Genomic DNA, 19,096 nt, shown 5'->3' on the forward strand with positions numbered 1-19,096 from the left:
ACTAGGGTAGATAGACAGATGGGTATAGCAGATGCACAGTGAAATTGGATAGATAGATTCACCAGAGAAAAGTTTGCTCTTTCAGGTCTTTGCACCAGTTTCATCCCTGTTGCCCTATGATGCTAAGATGCTGCCCAACGCAGTGCCCTAGTGTAGCAGCTAGACGGTTTGTCCATCATCTCTGGTTCTAGCCCTGAGATCATGGCAGAAATTTCAACCCCTCCCTTCAAACATAAAGACCCCTACTGTCCTGAGTTCCTCCAGTGAATTGTTCTGTCTCTCCAGTGATATACCCTAAAATGTAAGCTCATGAGAATAAGGCAACCCATTAGTTTTCTACATACTGCAGACATATGGCACAACAGAAACAATACATAACAATAAATTGGGAGCAAAAGCATGGGGAAACTCGAGGTCTTTATGAAAATATGTTTCCAAATTCAGCCCTGCTATAACTTCATCTGACAGGCCAACAGAACACTACCATACAGAAGCCAGGTAGGGGTCATATATTCCTGCTTGAAAGAAAGGGCTGGCATTATTCTGCCCTGATGCCTGGGCCAGCTAAGACAGACAGAGGACAGACACACACTGTCCCAGCGGTTATATTAGGGCACTACAATAAACAATAGCTCTCTGTCTGTCAGAGCAGACAGGGTTTTAATGTTGATTGGGGAAAAGGGACCAAAATCTTCTGGCTGATGGACTGTCAGGGGACCCCAAACATTTAGCTATTGGGTAATGAGGGCTGGGGAAGACACAAAATCCAGCACTTCCAAGAAGAAATGGCAACCTTAGACACATGCTGGTCCTATGGTAACCTGATCCTTTTTGTAAGATCAGGGTCAGGTTACATACTGCCAGTCCAACCTAGAGCCACCAGCAACTCAGGAGTCAGTTCCTTCACTGGGTAGGAAGAAGAGAATTTGCTTAGCTATCTCCACACATAAACTATCTACTCTAAATCATGAAGGCAGTGCAGACAGTCTGCTGAGCTGTGGTATTCATTGCATGGGCATAGGAAGGAGGAGAAGCATAGATAGGGTTTGTTTTTCCAAGGAGCGTAATCTGATACCCGGGACCAAAGATAAATATCATTTCAGTGAAACAGCTTGCAAAATAAATATCATTTCAATGAAATAGCCCTAGAGAGCCCTTCAGAACATTCAGAAATTAAAAATGGAATGAAAAGAACAGAAGGAAAATATTTTTCTTTTTTATTCTCATTAATGAATTTACCTTGGTCCAATCCAATCCACTGGGCAATCCTTTCTAACCCACTGACAGGACCCACCGTGTGCTGATTCACAGAGGATATGAGTTATTACACCCCCATCATTCAGAAATTGGGCTCTCTAGGTCACGCTATGGTAGCTCCTACTTTTAGCTCTGGATGCCCCTGGTTCAATCCCCAGTCTGTTGGACTATGGTGGGGCTTCTTGCTTGCAGGTCCTCAACGGCTTTGCCTAGTTAATGACTTCACTGCAAGTGTGTCCTCTATGCATGTAGTGCCACCTCCCTCTCATTTTTGCTAACTTCCAGTCCTAACTCACACATTGATACTGCAGAGCAATTTGAACTTCCTCTTGTGAAGGCAGCTATGGTATAATTGATTTAGATGTTTAATTGCAGGACGTTCCTGGAGGCAGTTATAGGTAGAAAGTGTTATTTTTCCTCCAGGAGAGCAAAGGCAGGAGAGAACAGCCAAGTGTTAAAAGAAACACAATGCGAGAACAAAGGCAGCCTTGTTCTATCACAGCCAGAGTGGCTCATAGCTGCCCCCTCCCTTGCCTTTTGATGTAAATGCCAATGTACAATCCAATTCTGAGTGCCTCTTATCTGATAGGAATGTCGCTTCATGGATCACTCAGATGAGAAAGCTGCAGAATGAAGCCAAAAGGAGTTGACACCCCCAGCTGTGAAGAAGATAACGCTCCAATCAGAGGAGATAAAACACCCATAACTTACAGCTGTTTTGTTTATAGCAGGGTTTCTCAAACGGGGGTCGCTGCTTGTGTAGGGAAAGCCCCTGGCGGGCCGGGCCGGTGTGGATTGCTGCTCTGGGCCAATGGGAGCTGCTGGAAGTGGCGCGGGCCGAGGGACTTACTGGCAGCCGCTTCCAGCAGTTCCCATTGGCCCGGAGCAGCGATCCGCAGCCAGTAGGAGCCGCGATCGGCCAGACCTGCGGATGGGACAGGTAAACACACCGGCCCGGCCCACCGGGGCTTTCTACACAAGCGGCGACCTGTTTGAGAAACCCTGGTTTAGAGCTTCTTAATACTTGAGGTTCTAATGAGAATCAAGCCAGTTATTTGGCTACACAAGCACTCGGCACAGAAAACTATTATTGGCTCATCACATTGTCTGTGATCTACATGAATACGCCACCTGACCACAATATGGGCAGCTTGAAGCTCAACTAGACACCAATCCCATGAGTCACAGATCCGGTGTTCTGGAACAGTCCCGGAGGACCCCTTCAGTGTGCCAGACCCCATTTAGAGTCTCACTCTTTCACTCTCATCAGCTTGAGTTATTAATGTTGTAAGTTAGTCATACTCTGCCTGTATGGTACATCCTCAAGTGTCACTATTTGCAGCATATGTGGTTGTTTCATTTTCTTAGTATGCCTTCTTTTACATGAGACTATAGCTTCTTCATCCAAATGTCTTGGCTATATTTGGTTCTAAAACAATATCGAGGTAGATATTGGTGGTATATGGAGCTATTTAACTTGGCAGAGATGTTGCTATTCTGTGCACTGCATATTAAATGAAAATGAAAAGTATCTTCCCTGTCTGCACCCGCAGAAGCTGCTATTTTGTATTGGAGTTCAACTGCAGAATTCTCCAGACTGGGAGTTTTGGGTGAAATCTTGGCCCCTGTGAAGTCAATGACAAAATTTCCATTGACTTTAACAAGGTTAGGTTTTCACCCTGTTTCTGCCTCTTTCTCATCAGTCAGTCTTTGTGGCCAAATTTTCATTGTTTTTAGATGCCACCAGTTTTGTGTGTCGTTATTATGTCTCAGGCGACACTCCCTGAATTGCAACAGCCAGGACAAATGGCCACTTTTGAAAATTTGGCAAAGATCATAGTCTTTCTTCCTCTGTTGTTTTCCTTAATCTGCACTGTCATTTGGACTGAGAAATCCATGCTTTACCCTTCACGTACAGAAAACTGTAACAAAATCAGAGAGCTAAACACGAGAACTTTTGGCAGGAGGACCTGAGGAAGACCATTATTGTTTGGTTTTCCCCAAGTTTCCTTATTTTATGTTTGTTTTTGTATTTTGTGTGTCTGGGCACAGGTTACAGGGGTGAATGCTGGACATCTCCTGCTATGAACAGCAAAGTGCAGTAACAAATGCAGATATGTCACTAAGGTTGTTCAGAAAAACTTTGCCAGAACCATTTTCTGTCAGGAAATGCAGTTCGATTGAAATGGAAATGCTTCACAAAATCATGTCAATTTTGCCTAAAGTTCATTTTGGAAAGAACATAAAAATGGCCATACTGGGTCAGACCAATGATCCATCTAGCCCAGTATTCTCTCTTCCGACAGTGGCCAATACCAGGTGCCTCCGAGGGAATGAACAGTACAGGCCATCATCAAGTGGTCCATTCTCCACACCCAGCTTCTGGCAAACAGAGGCTAGGGACACTCAAAGCATGGTGTTCAAACAATGTCAAAACATTTTTGGAAAGAAACATTTCATTTTTTTTCATTTTGAAATGGCTTTTCATTTCAGTGTTTTTATTACTACATAATAAAAAATAAAAAAGTCAGAATCCAAATGAAACATTTTGATTGATCCAAAATGAATATTTTAACATTTTTATTTCACAGAGAATTCTGAGGTTTTTGGATTTCATTTTGAATTGGAATGAAAACAAATTTTGAAATCCTTTGCAAAATGGAATTTCTGTCCTCCACACAGATCTATTTGTCACTATATGTAAAGAGAATGTTCATTATAACTGAAAAACCTTTTCAATGAACAGCCAGTGGGATTTTTAATTGCCATAGACTAGCTTTATTTAATTAATTCTGAATCTGAATCCCTTTGCATGCTGTCAGATGGGCACAGATAAAGCTTCACCCTCTCTGTCTTTCCTGGGCTGTTCTTTGCATCTGTTGAGTCCCATTTGTGTTGTGTCCCATAACTTTTCCCTAACTATTGTTCGACAGACAGATGCTTTCAGTCAGCTCCTTTTGCATGTTCCTCCAGCTATCCAATGGCACGCCTGCCATGGCAGGTGCTCTGGCTTCCTTCTTAACTCATGTCCCAGATATTTCCATCTTTTTTTCTGTGTAACAAAGAGATGAGAGACTGTTGAACTTTCTGATAAATCTCAGCATATGTTATACATGAACTCTATTTAATACCTAGTATTTTTCTAAGGCATTTGCTTTAGAAGGCATTTAGGCATCTGTCTGTACCTTTGGTGGATTTCCAGCACTCACATCTATATGCTAAGTTGGAAATAACGTTTGAGTTGAAGTTGCATAGTTTGATTCTTTAAGTGGAAGATTTTCAATAACCAACTATTATATAGGCTGGTGAATGCAGCCACTTCCTTGCCAATTTGTCACATTATTTCCTTCTGGATATCCTTGCTGGCTTACACGTTACTGCCAAGAGATGTCAGCTGACTCACTTCTTGTATTCCTTTGCCTTCTAATGTAATGCTTTGAGTTGGCAGTTGTTGGGGTTCTCATTAGTTTGCTTTGTCATAACTGTGGGTTTTTTTCCATTTAATTAATTGATTACTTTAAAAAAAACAAATCTGTTTGTCATTTGGCAGTAGACTTAAAGGCATAGGAATTGCTAGATTTGATCAGGCCAGTGGTCCACCCAGTCTAGTATTCTGTTCCTGGCAGAGGACAATATCAGTTGCCTCAGAAAAAGAAACCTTGCAGAAAGCAGTTATGCAGTAACTTGCACCCAGAGAAAATTCCCTCTTAACCCCAATACTTACAGCTCTGCTTATGCTCCTACACTTGAGGGCTATATGCCTTCCAAAACCGTTATATATTTTTACATATTTACTGTTATAAGTATGGATACTCATGTTATCCATATAAATGCCTACTCCTTTTCCTGTTTGGCCCTTGTGCTCAATTACATCCATTGGCAATGAGTTCCACAGTCTAATTGAGCATTGTCTGAAAAAAGTATTCCCAGTTATTACCTAGGATACAACAAACTGGAGAGCAACCCTTCACTTACAATTCCCATCATTGTGAATGTATTCACAACCATGCACAAAAGGCCTGGTCCAATTCCCATCGACTGCTGTAGCACTCCCTGGCATTAGTGTAGCATTGCAGGGGTCTTCATCTCTAATGCCTCCACTGACCACTCCTTTGGCCCTGAGTTGGCCTGTCTCTGGCTACCTCTTCCATGGCCCGGCCCTCTAGCCAGGTCATCTCTTTGCAGTTCTGTCCTCTTCTGGAATCCAACTAAAAGTCGAACAAACAAAAGTCCAAGTAAGGAATCCAGACCAACATCCAAGCAGAAGATCATTCTGCCCAGCTTAGGCTATGTTGAAGTTCCTTGGTTTTTATCCCTACTCTCAAGGATTGCAGAGTTCCTTCTTTGCTCCATTCTCCCTGGAGGTTCTTCTTCCTAACAAGTTTTCCCACTGCTCTGGCATCTTTCCCAAGGACCTCCCTGTTTCTTCCAGGCCTTAACTCAGGGTCTCTCTCAGGAATCTAATATGCTTCCTGTGATCTCTCAAGCCTACCTGCCTTCCCAAGGAACAGGAACTCCCTTGGTCCTGTCTCCTAGATCTCCTTCCTCATTGAGAACTCATAAAGTCCTTCCTGATCTTTCCACAGCTGGCACTGCTAATTGCGATTGTGTGGAAACCAGGATCAGCTGAGGGCTAACTGCTAGGTCACAGGCAAGGTTGAGCCCAACGCCCCTAAAGAATCAGGCCAACTTCCAGAAGTATTTGCAGGACAGCCACCGACAATCGAGGGAATATAATAGTAGGGGGCAGGTATATATTAACACTTTTCTTATTAGGAGCCATAACAATGCTCTCTGCTTGTGGCTGCTGAAATACTAATCACTGTCCTGTGTCAGGACTGCAGCTGGTCGAAAGTTCTCTTGGGTACAATGAACTCATAGTTTAAGGAAACACTATAGACATTTTCTAGATTCATCTTGGTACATACATATGTATTTTCACTTTAAAGGAGAAATGCTCCATTCTAATTTTTTATTCTTCAGCGCTTATCGCTAGGATTTTCCACAGGAATTTTACCAACCCAACATTTCCATAGAATTTAGGGTGAGTTTTCTGTTTTTTGGGGTTTTTTTTAATAGATAATTTTAATTTGCTCTCTGTGGAACATTTCAGACTTCAGCCACTGAGTACAATATTTTTCTTTCTGACACGTGAATGCCAAAACGTACCCTCCCAGGAGCATGACACTTGAGCAGATGAAGCCTTATCTCTGTTTTTTGAAAAGCTGTAGGCAGAAACATGTGTTTAAAGATCTACCCATCCAACTAAAAACTGTCAGCGACTCCAAAGCAATCTTTCCAATGACATTTGTCATATGATATAGTGAGATGAGTGCTAATGGCTGTGTCTGCCAACAAGTGCTTCTTCCTGGAAACAATGAGAGAACATCCACCTTTCAAGAGCCATTATTTAATTTCCCCTACATTCTACACTAAAAGAGGTAACTGAGTCTGATTCTATCATGCTTACACTGGGTGAAATATACCTTCTGTGCAGCGAGCCAGCACAGGTCTTCTGCATTACTTAAGTCCCACTTAAACTTTATTTTTTGGGTATTAGTCGTCCATCTGGTAGGCTATTAATTCTTCAGTAATCTCATTGAAATTAATGGGACACCTTGTTGAGTAAAGTGCTAGCTAACAGAAGCTAAAGTGGCAGAATCTGGCCCCAAATTTTGATTAAAAGTATAACACTTGCCAATCTGCATATGTCCAATGAGCCTCATACTAATCTCACTTATACTGATGTAAATCAGGAGTAAATCCATTTAGGTCAGTGCAGACACACTGGGGAAGAAAATCAGGCCCTGTAAAATGACAGATTGCTTTAATGAGAGTAGGTGGGCGAGGTAATATCGTTTATTGGATCAGCTTCTGTTGGTGAAAGAGAGAAGATTTCAAGCTACATAGAGCTATTCTTCAGGTTTGACCTGAATTGGTCTGACCTGAAGACGAGCTCCATTTGGCTCAAAAGCTTGTATCTCTGACTAACAGATGTTGGTCCAATAAAAGATATTACCTTGCTCACCTTGATACTCTAACATCCTGGGACCAACATGGCTACAACAACACTGCAAAGAGATTGCTTTAAGCCTGGTCTACACTAGGCGTTTAAATCGGTTTTAGGAGCGTAAAACTGATTTAACGCCACAACCGTCCACACTAGGAGGCACCTTATATCGATTTTAATGGCTCTTTAAATCGGTTTCTGTACTCCTGCCCGACGAGAGGAGTAGCGCTAATATCGGGATTAACATATCGGAATAGGGTTAGTGTGGCCGCAATCGACGGTATTGGCCTCCGGGTGGTATCCCACAGTGCACCACTGTGACCGCTCTGGACAGCATTCTCAACTCTGATGCACTGGCCAGGTAGACAGGAAAAGGCCCGCGAACTTTTGAAATTCATTTCCTGCTTCGACAGCGTGGAGAGCTCATCATCACAGGTGACCACGCACAGCTCATCAGCACAGTTAACAATGCTGTCTCCTGAGAATCGAAAAAGAGCCCCAGCATGGACCGCTCGGGAGGTAATGGATCTGATCGCTATATGGGGAGAGGATTCAGTGCTAACAGAACTGCGTTCCAAAAGACGAAATGAAAAAGTATTTGAAAGAATTTCTAAGGCTATGACGGCTAAAGGCCACAGCAGGGACTCCGTGCAGTGCAGAGTGAAAGTTAAGGAGCTCAGACAAGCCTACCAGAAAACCAAAGAAGCAAACGGAAGGTCCGGGGCAGGTCGAAAAACATGCCGCTTCTATGATGAGCTGCATGGAATTTTAGGGGGCTGCGCCACAAGTACCCCACCCCTGACCGTGGATTCCGAGGTGGGGGTTGTAATCTCTGCCATGTCTGAGGATTATGCAGACGGGGAAGATGAAGAGGAAGAAGAAGAGGAAGACCTCGCAGAGAGCACACAGCACTCCGTGACCCCCAGCAGCCAGGAGCTTTTTATCACCCTGACGGAATTACCCTGCTCCCAGCCCTCACAAGCAACTATTCCAGAGAATGACGCCCTGGAAGGGAGCTCTGGTGAGTGTACCTTTGCAAATAGCAAACAGTGTTTTTTAAGCAAGCCTTTTTTAATGATTGATTTGCCCAGAGGACTTGGGATGCATTCGCAGACAGTATAGTTACTTAGAAAAGTTTGTTAACATGTCCGGGGATTGAGAGGAAATCCTCCAGGGACATCTCGATGAAGCGCTCCTGTAGGTACTCCAGAAGCCTTTGCAGAAGGTTTCTGGGCAAGGCATCCTTGTTCCGCCCACCATGGTAGGACACTTTACCATGCCATGCATGTAGCAAGTAATCAGGTATCATTGCGTGGCAAAGCATAGCGCGTATGGTCCCGGTGACTGCTGGCATTCAAGAAGCATCCGCTCTTTATCTTGTTCTGTTATCCTCAGCAAAGTGATATCGTTCAGGATAACCTGGTTAAAAATCAGGAATTTAAGTAAGGGGGGTGGCCATTTTTCTACTGGGTTCGTGGAATGCAGCAGCTTAAAAAAAACACTTTCCTGCACGTAGCGAAGCGGGGGGAGGGGAGGAGTGAAATGCCGATGATCTTTTCTGTTTGGTCACCGGCGAGGCGAGCTTCCCCAAGCTACCGGACAAGCAGTGGGTGGGGGGGAGGGGGAAGGTTGTTGATTAGCAGGGAGCTAGCGTGGTATTAGCCATGCGTTGGGGGGGGGAGGGGTAAATCACTGAGACAGTGGCTTACCATGGCCGCATGCAAGCTGAATCCTGATGCCTGGACCTGTGTCTGAGATCTGTAACCCCAGAGATGCAAGCAGTCACTATTAAGATGAAAAATGCGACCTTGTAGGGAAATCACATGTGCTGTGTAAGGTGAATAGTGCTTTTCACTGTGAAAGAGTATAACCATTGTTCTGTAAAATGTATCTTTCTAAATATTTATCTCCCTCATGCAGCTGCAAATTTTTCAAGCGTCCCTCCTCCATCCCAAAGGCTAGCACAGATAAGGCGGAGGAAAAAGAAGACGCGAGATGAGATGTTCTCGGATATTATGGAAGTTACACGCAATGAAAGAGCTCATCTGAATGAGTGGAAGGACGTGGTTTCAAATTACAGGAAAGAGGCCAGTGAACGTGAGGACAGGAGGGATGAACGTGAGGACAGGAGGGACAACCGAGATGAGAGGTGGCGGCAGGAAGACCGGCAGGAAAATCAGCGGTGGCGGCAGGAAGATCAGCGGTGGCGGGATGCAACTCTGGGGCTGCTGCGTGATCAAACTGACATGCTCCGGCGTCTTGTGGAGCTTCAGGAACGGCAGCAGGATCACAGAGTGCCGCTGCAGCCCCTGTATAACCACCCTCCCCCCTCACCATGTTCCTTAGCCTCCTCACCCAGACGTGTAAGAACACGTGGGGAGGCCTGCACCCGCCCACTCCACCCCGTGGACAGCCCAACCAGAAGGATGCCGTTACTCTGAATTTTTTTAATGGCCTTCTCCATCCCTCCTTTCCTCCTCCCAAAGCACACCCTTACTTCTCTCCCTCTTTTATAATGAATCAATAAAGAATTCATGCTTTTTAAATGAGAGTGACTTTATTTGCATAAGTAAGCTGTACTCGAAGGGGAGGGGAGTTGCTTACAGGGACTGAGTCAATCAAGGGGTTGGGTGTTCATCAACAAACACAGCAGTCACACTGTACCCTGGCCATTGATGAAGCTCGTTTTCAAAGCTTCTCTGATGCGCACCGCTTCCTGGTGTGCTCTTCTAATCTCCCTGGTGTCTGGCTGCGCGTAATCAGCGGCCAGGTGATTTGCCTCAGCCTCCCACCCCGCCATAAAGGTCTCCCCCTTATTCTCACAGAGATTGTGGAGAATACAGCAAGCAGCAATAACATAGGGGACATTGGTTTGGCTGAGGTCTGAGCGAGTCAGTAATGCGCCAGCGCACCTTTAAACGGCCAAATGCACATTCCACCACCATTCTGCACTTGCTCAGCCTGTAATTGAACAGATCCTGACCACTGTCCAGGCTGCCTGTGTATGGCTTCATGAGCCATGGCATCAAGGGGTAGGCTGGGTCCCCCAGGATAACGACAGGCATTTCAACATCCCCAACTGTTATTTTCTGGTCTGGGAAGTAAGTCCCTTGCTGCAGCCGTTTAAACAGAGTAGTGCTTCTGAATACGCGAGCGTCATGAACCCTCCCTGGCCATCCCACATGGATGTTTGTGAAACGTCCCTTGTGATCCACCAGTGCTTGCAGCACCATTGAAAAGTACCCCTTCCGGTTTACGTACTGGGTGCCCTGGTGCTGCGGTGCCAAGATAGGGATATGGGTTCCATCTATCGCCCCCCCACAGTTAGGGAATCCCATTGCAGCAAAGCCATCCACTATGGCCTGCACGTTTCCCAGAGTCACAACCTTTCGTAGCAGCAGCTTAGTGATTGCTTTGGCTACTTGCATCACAGCAGCCCCCACAGTAGATTTTCCAACTCCAAATTGATTCCCGACTGACCGGTAGCTGTCTGGCGTTGCAAGCTTCCACAGGGCTATCGCCACTCGCTTCTCTACTGTGAGGGCTGCTCTCATCTTGGTATTATGGCGTTTCAGGGCAGGGGCAAGCAAGTCACAAAGTTCCATGAAAGTGCTCTACGCATGCGAAAGTTTCGCAGCCACTGGGAATCGTCCCACACCTGCAACACAATGCGGTCCCACCAGTCAGTGCTTGTTTCCGGGCCCAAAATCGGCGTTCAATGGATAGAATCTGCCCCATTACCATCAGGATCTCCAAAGCGCCGGGCCCGCGGTTTGAGATAATTCTGTGTCCACGTCCTCATCACTGTCATCGCCGGCGCTGCCGTATCCGCCTCTTACTCGCCTCGGTTCGAAGGTCCTGGTTCAGCATATACTGCACGAGTTCGCGAGGTGTTTAAAACATCCACGATTGCGGTATGGAGCTGAGCAGGGTCCATGCTTGCTGTGCTATGGCGTCTGCACGGTTCACCAAGCAAAAAGGCGCGAACGGTTGTCTGCCGCTGTCAGGAGGGAGGGAGGGGTGAGGCTGTACCCAGAACCACCCGCGAAAATGATTTTTGCCCCATCAGGCACTGGGATCTCAACCCGGAAATGCCAAGGGGCGGGGGAGGCTGCGGGAACTATGGGATAGCTACGGGATAGCTACCCACAGTGCAACGCTCCAGAAATCGACGCTAGCCTCGGACCATGGACGCACACCACCAATTTAATGTGTTTAGTGTGGCCGCGCGCACTCGATTTTATAAAATCTGTTTTACAAAACCGGTTTATGCAAATTCGGAATAGTCCCGTAGTGTAGACGTACCCTTAGTGTCATGATGTGTGATACTCACAAACAGCAGAAGCAATGTAATGCATCGAGTCATGACACCGGGTGTCAAATCCAGCATGCACCACAGACAGCTGTTTTGGGGAGAAAAACATTCATTCACATGACTCCTTTCCCACTGTCCTTCAAAAACCAAAGCAGGGAGCTAGAGATCTTACTAACTGTCGTTAAGAAGGGTGACTAGTGGAGGGTGGAGAAGAGGAATGTAAATATATCATGAAATACATCATGTGTATGTTGTATCCATCTGACAGTGTTTGGCAATCTGTGTGAAATAAAGGGGTGACCTTAGCTCAGTTCTTGTTGGACAAGCATCTGTCCACATTCTCCCCACAAATAACCTTGAATGGCATAAGAGTTGGATGGGTGAAAACAGACACGGAACTCGCTACGCACTCCAGAGTAGGCAGGCACAGGCAGCAACAGAAAAAGCTTCCATACACTCAGTGCCAGTGTACCCTCAAACCTGACCTGGTCTGGCAGTCCTTAGGTATAAAAGGCTAGTGCAATCTCCATCCCTTTTCACAGAAACTTTGGACAACTTCTCACTAGGAAATGGAGTGTCACCTCCAACTCATTCATTGAATCATAGAACAGGAAGGGACCTTGAAAGGTCATCTAGTCCAGTCCCCTGCACTCAAGGCAGGACTAGGTATTATCTAGACCATCCCTGACAGGTGTTTGTCCAACCTGCTCTTAAAAATCCCCAATAATGGAGATTTCTCCACCTCCCCGGGCAATTTATTCCAATGCTTAACCACCCCTGACAGTTAGGAAGTTTTTCCTAATGTCCAACCTAAACCTCCCTTGCTGCAATTTAAGACCATTGCTTCTTGTCCTATCCTAGGAGGTTAAGAAAAAAACATTTTTTCTTCCTCCTCCTTGTAACAACTTTTTACATACTTCAGAAGCCTCCTTTGCCATGATGTTTTGGTGTACAGAGACCACAGCCTATTATGCTGACCGGTATTGTCTCATTGTTCACTTGTATTTCTATGTCTGTCTGTATCCTCTATCATCTCTTGTCTTATTCTTAGATTGTAAGTTCCTTGAGCCAGGGGCCATCTTTTTGTTCTATGTTTGAACAGAGCCTAGCACAATGGGATCCTCTTCAATGGCTAGGGCTCCTAGTCACTATGATAACACAAATAATAATTATTATTAATATTTTGAGGTATTCAGATACCACATTCATGGGTGTGTCATTAGAATCGAGATAAATAGGATGTGGTGCACAGTTGGAGGTGCCTCTGAGTGGCAAATATTTCAGAAACCAATATGCGTGTATATCTAATGCGGGGATGTGAGGTGGTCATTTAAGATTGGTTTCAAAATAAGAAAATACTATTTCTTGCATTCCATGCAATGGATCATTGCTGTATTCTCAGTGAATGGTAGCATAAGCACAATGATATATCTTCTCCCTCCTCTTCTTCTTTCTTGCTACTTCCCTACTCAGGGTTGGGGACTTTATAGCTTTCTTCCAAAACTCACTCTCACACACTTGCCTGTCATGCAAATCAGTCTCTCTACATTTGCTGAGATCCAGTCCGTGTACCAAATCTTTGGCCTCCCCTTGCTTGTCTTTCATCCACAAACACTGCAAGGGACATTCTACCAATATAACTCTCAGGTGTCCACTGGACATGCTCATACCAATGTATCCAAACCTCCCTCAACTTATCTTCCATTGCTGCAACCAACATTAGGCCCCTCACAACCTCATTTCATTTCCTGTCACGGACTGGCCAACCATTTGACCAGCTCAACATTTTCATTTCTCATTTCTGTGGTGGCAAGGATACAGATTTCTTTTCTTGTGGCTGGCCAAATCTCTGTTCCATACATTAGGATGGGTTGAATCACCGTTTTATATGATCTGCCTTTTAACTTTACTCACATATATCCACAGGGTAAATGAGCCAAATAGAGACTGCTAATCAGGATAATGATGCTAATATTCACATACCAGACAACTCTAAATGCCTAGCTAGTCTTGGAGCCCTCCTGCTTCATAATAACATGCTTTTAGAAACTTCATTCTTTTAAGAGTTGAAGCATTTTTCAGCTGGTTAATGCAGGATAATTTTAACAGACTCTGAAGTCATTCCTGTGTATTGCAAACACAGCCTCACACTGATGCCAATAACATTGACATTGCCATGGGATTGTCAGTGCAGACTTGAGTGTTGTTGATATCAGCTCATGTCTTGACGGATCTGCACCACTCTCAGATCATATCAGCATAGGATTGCGTTGGTATCAGCTCATTCAAACATTACAACATTCTGCCAGCATTGGATTCAGTTACACTGTATTCTCATTGCCCTCTTACAGACTCTGCCAGCAACCTCTCATTATTGAATTTGTGTCATCGCTGGGTCATGTAAGCATCAAACTGTGCACTGCAGGTCTTCGATTTTAGATGCCGGGTTTATGTTCATATTTGGTAATGTCAGCAGTGTTGGGTTGCCATTTATTTTTACTCTTTGATAACATCAGGAGGCCTGGGTAATGTCCACATCAGATTATTCATCACCACGCAATTTTGTCACCAGATAAATTTTGTACCATTGGATCAGCTATTATTTTTCACACAAAATTAACCATAAAATATCTGAAACTGAGGAACACTGGAACATCAGATGCGTTAAGATCACTGCTGTTATCCTGCCTCGTGCAGTGCCTGACACACTAGATAGTCATCTGTTTTATATGCATAACTTTCCTCATGTGTGTAGTCAGGCTCCTATTCCTAAGGATGGGGCAGTGGTTATGGTGCCACTGTAGCACTTGGGAGAGCTGGGTTCACTTTCCTGCTCCACTATAGGCTTCCTCTATGACCTTGAACGAGTCATTCAGGACCTCTGGGCCTCTGTTCGCCCTGCATTAAATAGGAATAACAACACTGCCTCACCTCACACAGTTATTGAGAGAATAGAAACAAAAAAGACTATGAAGTGCCTACATACTATGGGAATGAGGACCAGAGAAGTCATTTGGATAGAATAGATGGAATAGTCAATGGTGCAATGTTATATGTTGTTTGGGGGTGAGGAGGCATATGCCCTGAGGGTTGCAATTTGACTATACTTATCTTTGGTTAAAATAGTACAGCACTACCTCGATATAACACCACCCAATATAACACGAATTTGGATATAACGCAGTAAAGCAGCGCTCCGGGGGGGGCGGGGCTGCGCACTCCGGTGGATCAAAGCAAGTTCAATATAACAGTTTCACCTATAACACGGTAAGATTTTTTGGCTCCCAAGGACAGCGTTCTATCGAGGTAGAGGTCTAGTTGCACATTTTCCTGGTGATACCATATTATTTTGGTGACAAAAGACTTTTTATTTATAAGATCTAGCTTTCTGAACTCCAGCCTGGTATTTGGCCCTCTGTTCAGATGGCAGAGAGGTTATAAGCTACATGAAGCAATATTTACTTTTATTTGGTCTACTTCTATGTGATTCAGTCAAGTGTAATACACGGGCTTAGCTCAGGCAAGCATTATTATATTAGAATATTGATGTTCCAGAGCACCCAGACACACCAACTAAAATCAGGACCCCATTGTGCATGGCACAGTACAAACACATGGTAAAGGACAGTCCCTGCCCCAATGAGATTACATCTAAATAGACAACAGGCCAGAGAAGCAACGTGACTTTTCCAGAATCACAAAGCAGGACATTGGCAGAGACAGGATTTGAACTCAGACTTCTTGAGTCCCACACACCCCATCTGCTGAACCCCTATTAGTGCTACTGTTTAACTCTTTATAGCAGACCAGTGACTACAACAACCTGATGCTTACTTATAGCTAAAGGAGCTGTTCCTTTAACTCAAGTGGTACCGGCTTGTGCGTTTTGCTGACATTTACTCCCTCTAGGTTATACACTACAACAATACCTAAGTGTTGTGGACACTTTTCTAAGGGATCTCAGTCCTGCTTTAAAACTGTGCCAGAATTTTGCACACACAATCTGTGTGCTCTCAAAGCCCCATTTTAGCATATAAGTTGGTTAGGAAGCCCATGTCTAATTACATCTAAGCACTTCATTGTTTATTTCTGAACATCCAGGTGACACAGATTTCACTGGCTATAAATGTCGGTTTTATTATTCATAATAGCAAAATGATATTGTTCTCTAGTTCTCCTGCATGTTTACTTCTTTAGAAATGCTCCCAAGTTCCAGTGTATTCTCTAAACTAACCGAGGCCTGCAGCTCACTTATTTGCAAAATGAAAACACTTACATAAGACAGCTCTTATTTTTAGCCTCGGGAGCCACTACATCTGGGAAAAGGAAAGAGAGCAGCTGAATTACAGGCAGAGAGGAATGCAGAGTGACTGGATTTGTGCTGATTCCTACAGAGCTCACCAATCAACGTTTTCAAGGTGAGAGGCTTTTGTTTCATAAACAGCATACAGTGAATTTACCATAAAGTTAAGGCTGATGCAAAACCAACACCAAAAAAAGGAAATTAAAAGTTCATTCTAACTCTCTTGCCCGTAATGACAGTATTCTCATTGTGGTTTGGTACAGTTGCCTATTGGGTTGTATGGTGACAACATGCGCACTGCCCAAAAAAACATCTTTTGAACAGATTCACACCATGTTTTGAATCTTTGTAGTGTGCACAGTTTTTTATAACAAAGCCATCCATACTGAGGAGGGATGGTCCGGTGGCTAGTGTGGTAGCTACAGGTGGTGTAGGTGCAATCCCTTGCTCAGCCACAGGTTTTCTGTGTTTCCTTGGGCAAGTCACTTAATCTCTGTCTGCCCCATTTGTAAAATAGGGCTACTAGCACTACCCTGCCTCACAGGAGAGTTAGGAGGATAAAGCTATTAAATATTGCAAAGTGCTCAGATACTCTGGTGCGGGGGAAGCTGGTGTATTAATTGAGATGGAATAAATGGGCCCAGAGTCAAAGGTGTTAAAACAACACTGTAACCATCCAACATTTAACAGTTTTAAACAAGGTTCAGGGTTTGGCATACAGAGACCTCAGCTGGCTTCGCTCCAGGGCAAACACACCGTTAAAATCGATTTTAACCTTTTATTAAAAATAAAGAAAAGACGGAACCCCAGTTAAAGCGTTTGAAATGTAAAATATTAAATGAGGCTCTCATTTCAACAACATTCCCTCTAGTCAGCGGGAATTTTTAAAGGAAACCATCCCCCTGTCCACTTGACTGTTTTCAGGTGGTATTAAAGAGGCTAATAACTGCCCCTCTGGAGGAAAAGGGAACAAGTTAGTTGAAATGGACGGGAGGGATGGTTGTTGCTGTTGTTGGTGTCGGAACCCATTTCTCAGAAGACAAAACGAGACAAAAACAAACAAGAGGGAAGAGAAAAGAGCAGCACAGAATAAAAGAACACAACTTCTGTTTCTAATGTTGATTTTTTACAATGTTGTCCCAACCTGACAGGTATGGGACAATGTCTTAATAGCCACACCAAGACCTGGCACATTAGTACCAGAGTTGGGCTGTTTAGGGCATTGCTTTTGACTGCCTCTTTCTGATCACTGGCAATGTTGCAAAATATACAGTCGTGGCTGGCTAAGCCAGGCTTTTACTGGGTTGGAGGCAAAAGGAGATAGACAGGAAAGTGAAGAAATCAGGGGTGGGGTCAAGACAACGTCTCACATCACAGATGGTATTTGGGAGTTAGCTGAAACCAGTGGAGATGGGGATGTCATCTGGTTCTCTATCTCTGGCCCAATCTGGTCAAGACACCTCTCAGGACCAGGACAACAAGGCCCCACCAGTGTTGTGGTGGATCCTGGGCCAAGTGGCAGCCATGATGTTAAAGCTCGCTGCAGCAATTGTTGGCAGTTTATAATTCTTAATTAATTTCCCGTGCCACTTACGTCCCTTCTTTTTAAAACCCCAAAGGGAAGTGGTGGGCAAAATAGCCCAGCCTCTCCTTATTTTATCCACCAATTAGGATTAGTTTCTGACACAGCAATTTTGGACCATTAATTTCCAGTCCCACATTTCTCTTATTTATCAGGCATGATTCTACCACAATCCTTGAATAATATCAGTAGGTCTTTTTGTTTGGACTAATTCAGTTTTCTCCCTTTTGTACCATTTCCCATCAACATCTATTGTTAGAAATTATTGTGACATTTTAAGAACTTTCACTCACTTCTTATAATTAAGCTCACAAGTTGGGCAGTTTTTTAGGACCAATTGTTACAACATCATATGTAAGTAGGATAGATAGTATCTGCACTCTGCCATTGTATCTGCAGCTAGTTCAAGCTTTTTGTCCTTTCTTTCAAGCTCAGACATCACTCAGCCACAACCTACAGCTCTGACCTTGTTGTCTTTCACTCCCAGCAATGATGGTGTTTCCTGAGTCCATGCCCGCCTCAATGCAGTCCCCTGTGTGGCACAGATTCTCTGCTGAAACAGGCCCACTGTGAATAAAAGAAATTGATAAAAAAAAAGAATTAGTGTATTATTTGTATTGTGGTAGAGCCCAGAAGTCCCAATCAGGATCAGTTTAAAACAAGTGACAAGTGACTCTAATAGCCATTAGGAAGGTAACACTAAAAACTGAACCAAGTTACATCAGATAGAAATGTGCAGCATTACATGTTTGCAAACAGCTTGTTCAGAGAATGGAGAAAAATGTTCACAGACAAGGTTTTGAAGTTCTTTTTTATATAAAATTTAATAGAAATGTTGAAAATTTGAAGAAATTTAACCCAGTTCTATCTAGTTTCAAATTATTATTGTTTAAATAAATAAGTATGTGCTGGGCCAAATTCTCTGCTGGCAAAACTCCTCTGACATTTATTTAACCATTTGTGCTGGGTTTTTATATTTCCATTTCATTCACCATGCACAATAAACAGAAGCCAATCCACTTTGCTTCTTTGTGAAGAAAGTTCCGAATCTGAGTGCACTTGATAATGGATTGAAGTGGTGCACTAGGGAAGTGCTTTCACCATTTTGTAACTATCAGTATCCACGGAGATCTCCTGCCTCAGCTCTTGCCACAGAAAAAGCCTCTCACTTCAACCCATTAGAGCCCATAGATATTTTGAACATTTTTTTTGTTGTTAAAAAATTTCATTTTTCAAAAATGATATTTTTCATCGGATTTTTATTTATTTACTTATTTTATTTTATTTTATTTTATTTTATTTTATTTTTCTTCAACAAAGACCTTGAAAACAAGTAAGGTCCAGTATTTGGGGGGGGAGGGTGTCAGGTTTTTTTCCTTTTTATGCCTTTTTCTTCCCTTTTTCAATGGCAAAATGGGAAAAGGAATAAAGGAAGAGAAAAGGGGGAAAGGGGAAAATGAAAATTTATAAGCACATAACATTTTAACTAAAAAAAGTCACTCATTCCTTTTCAAAACATGCAGAATGAAAGTTATTTCACTTTTTTGTGTGTGTGTGAAAAACTTTTACCATTTTTGGACCAGCTGTAGTACAGACATCAGGTGTGCTGGCCCTTTGAGATAATCTCTG

General features: G+C 43.7%; 1 long non-coding RNA gene across 1 annotated transcript in view; it reads left to right on the forward strand.

Moving 5' to 3' along the window:
- Positions 1–16,005, forward strand: part of LOC120396756 — a 68,486-nt gene extending 52,481 nt beyond the window's left edge. The window contains exon 3 of the long non-coding RNA XR_005593349.1: positions 15,881–16,005. This is a non-coding gene — a long non-coding RNA (uncharacterized LOC120396756). The remainder of the gene's footprint in view (positions 1–15,880) is intronic.
- Positions 16,006–19,096: the final 3,091 nt, after the last annotated feature.

Source organism: Mauremys reevesii, linkage group 2 (assembly GCF_016161935.1).
Source record: "Mauremys reevesii isolate NIE-2019 linkage group 2, ASM1616193v1, whole genome shotgun sequence".
NCBI lineage: Eukaryota > Metazoa > Chordata > Testudines > Geoemydidae > Mauremys > Mauremys reevesii.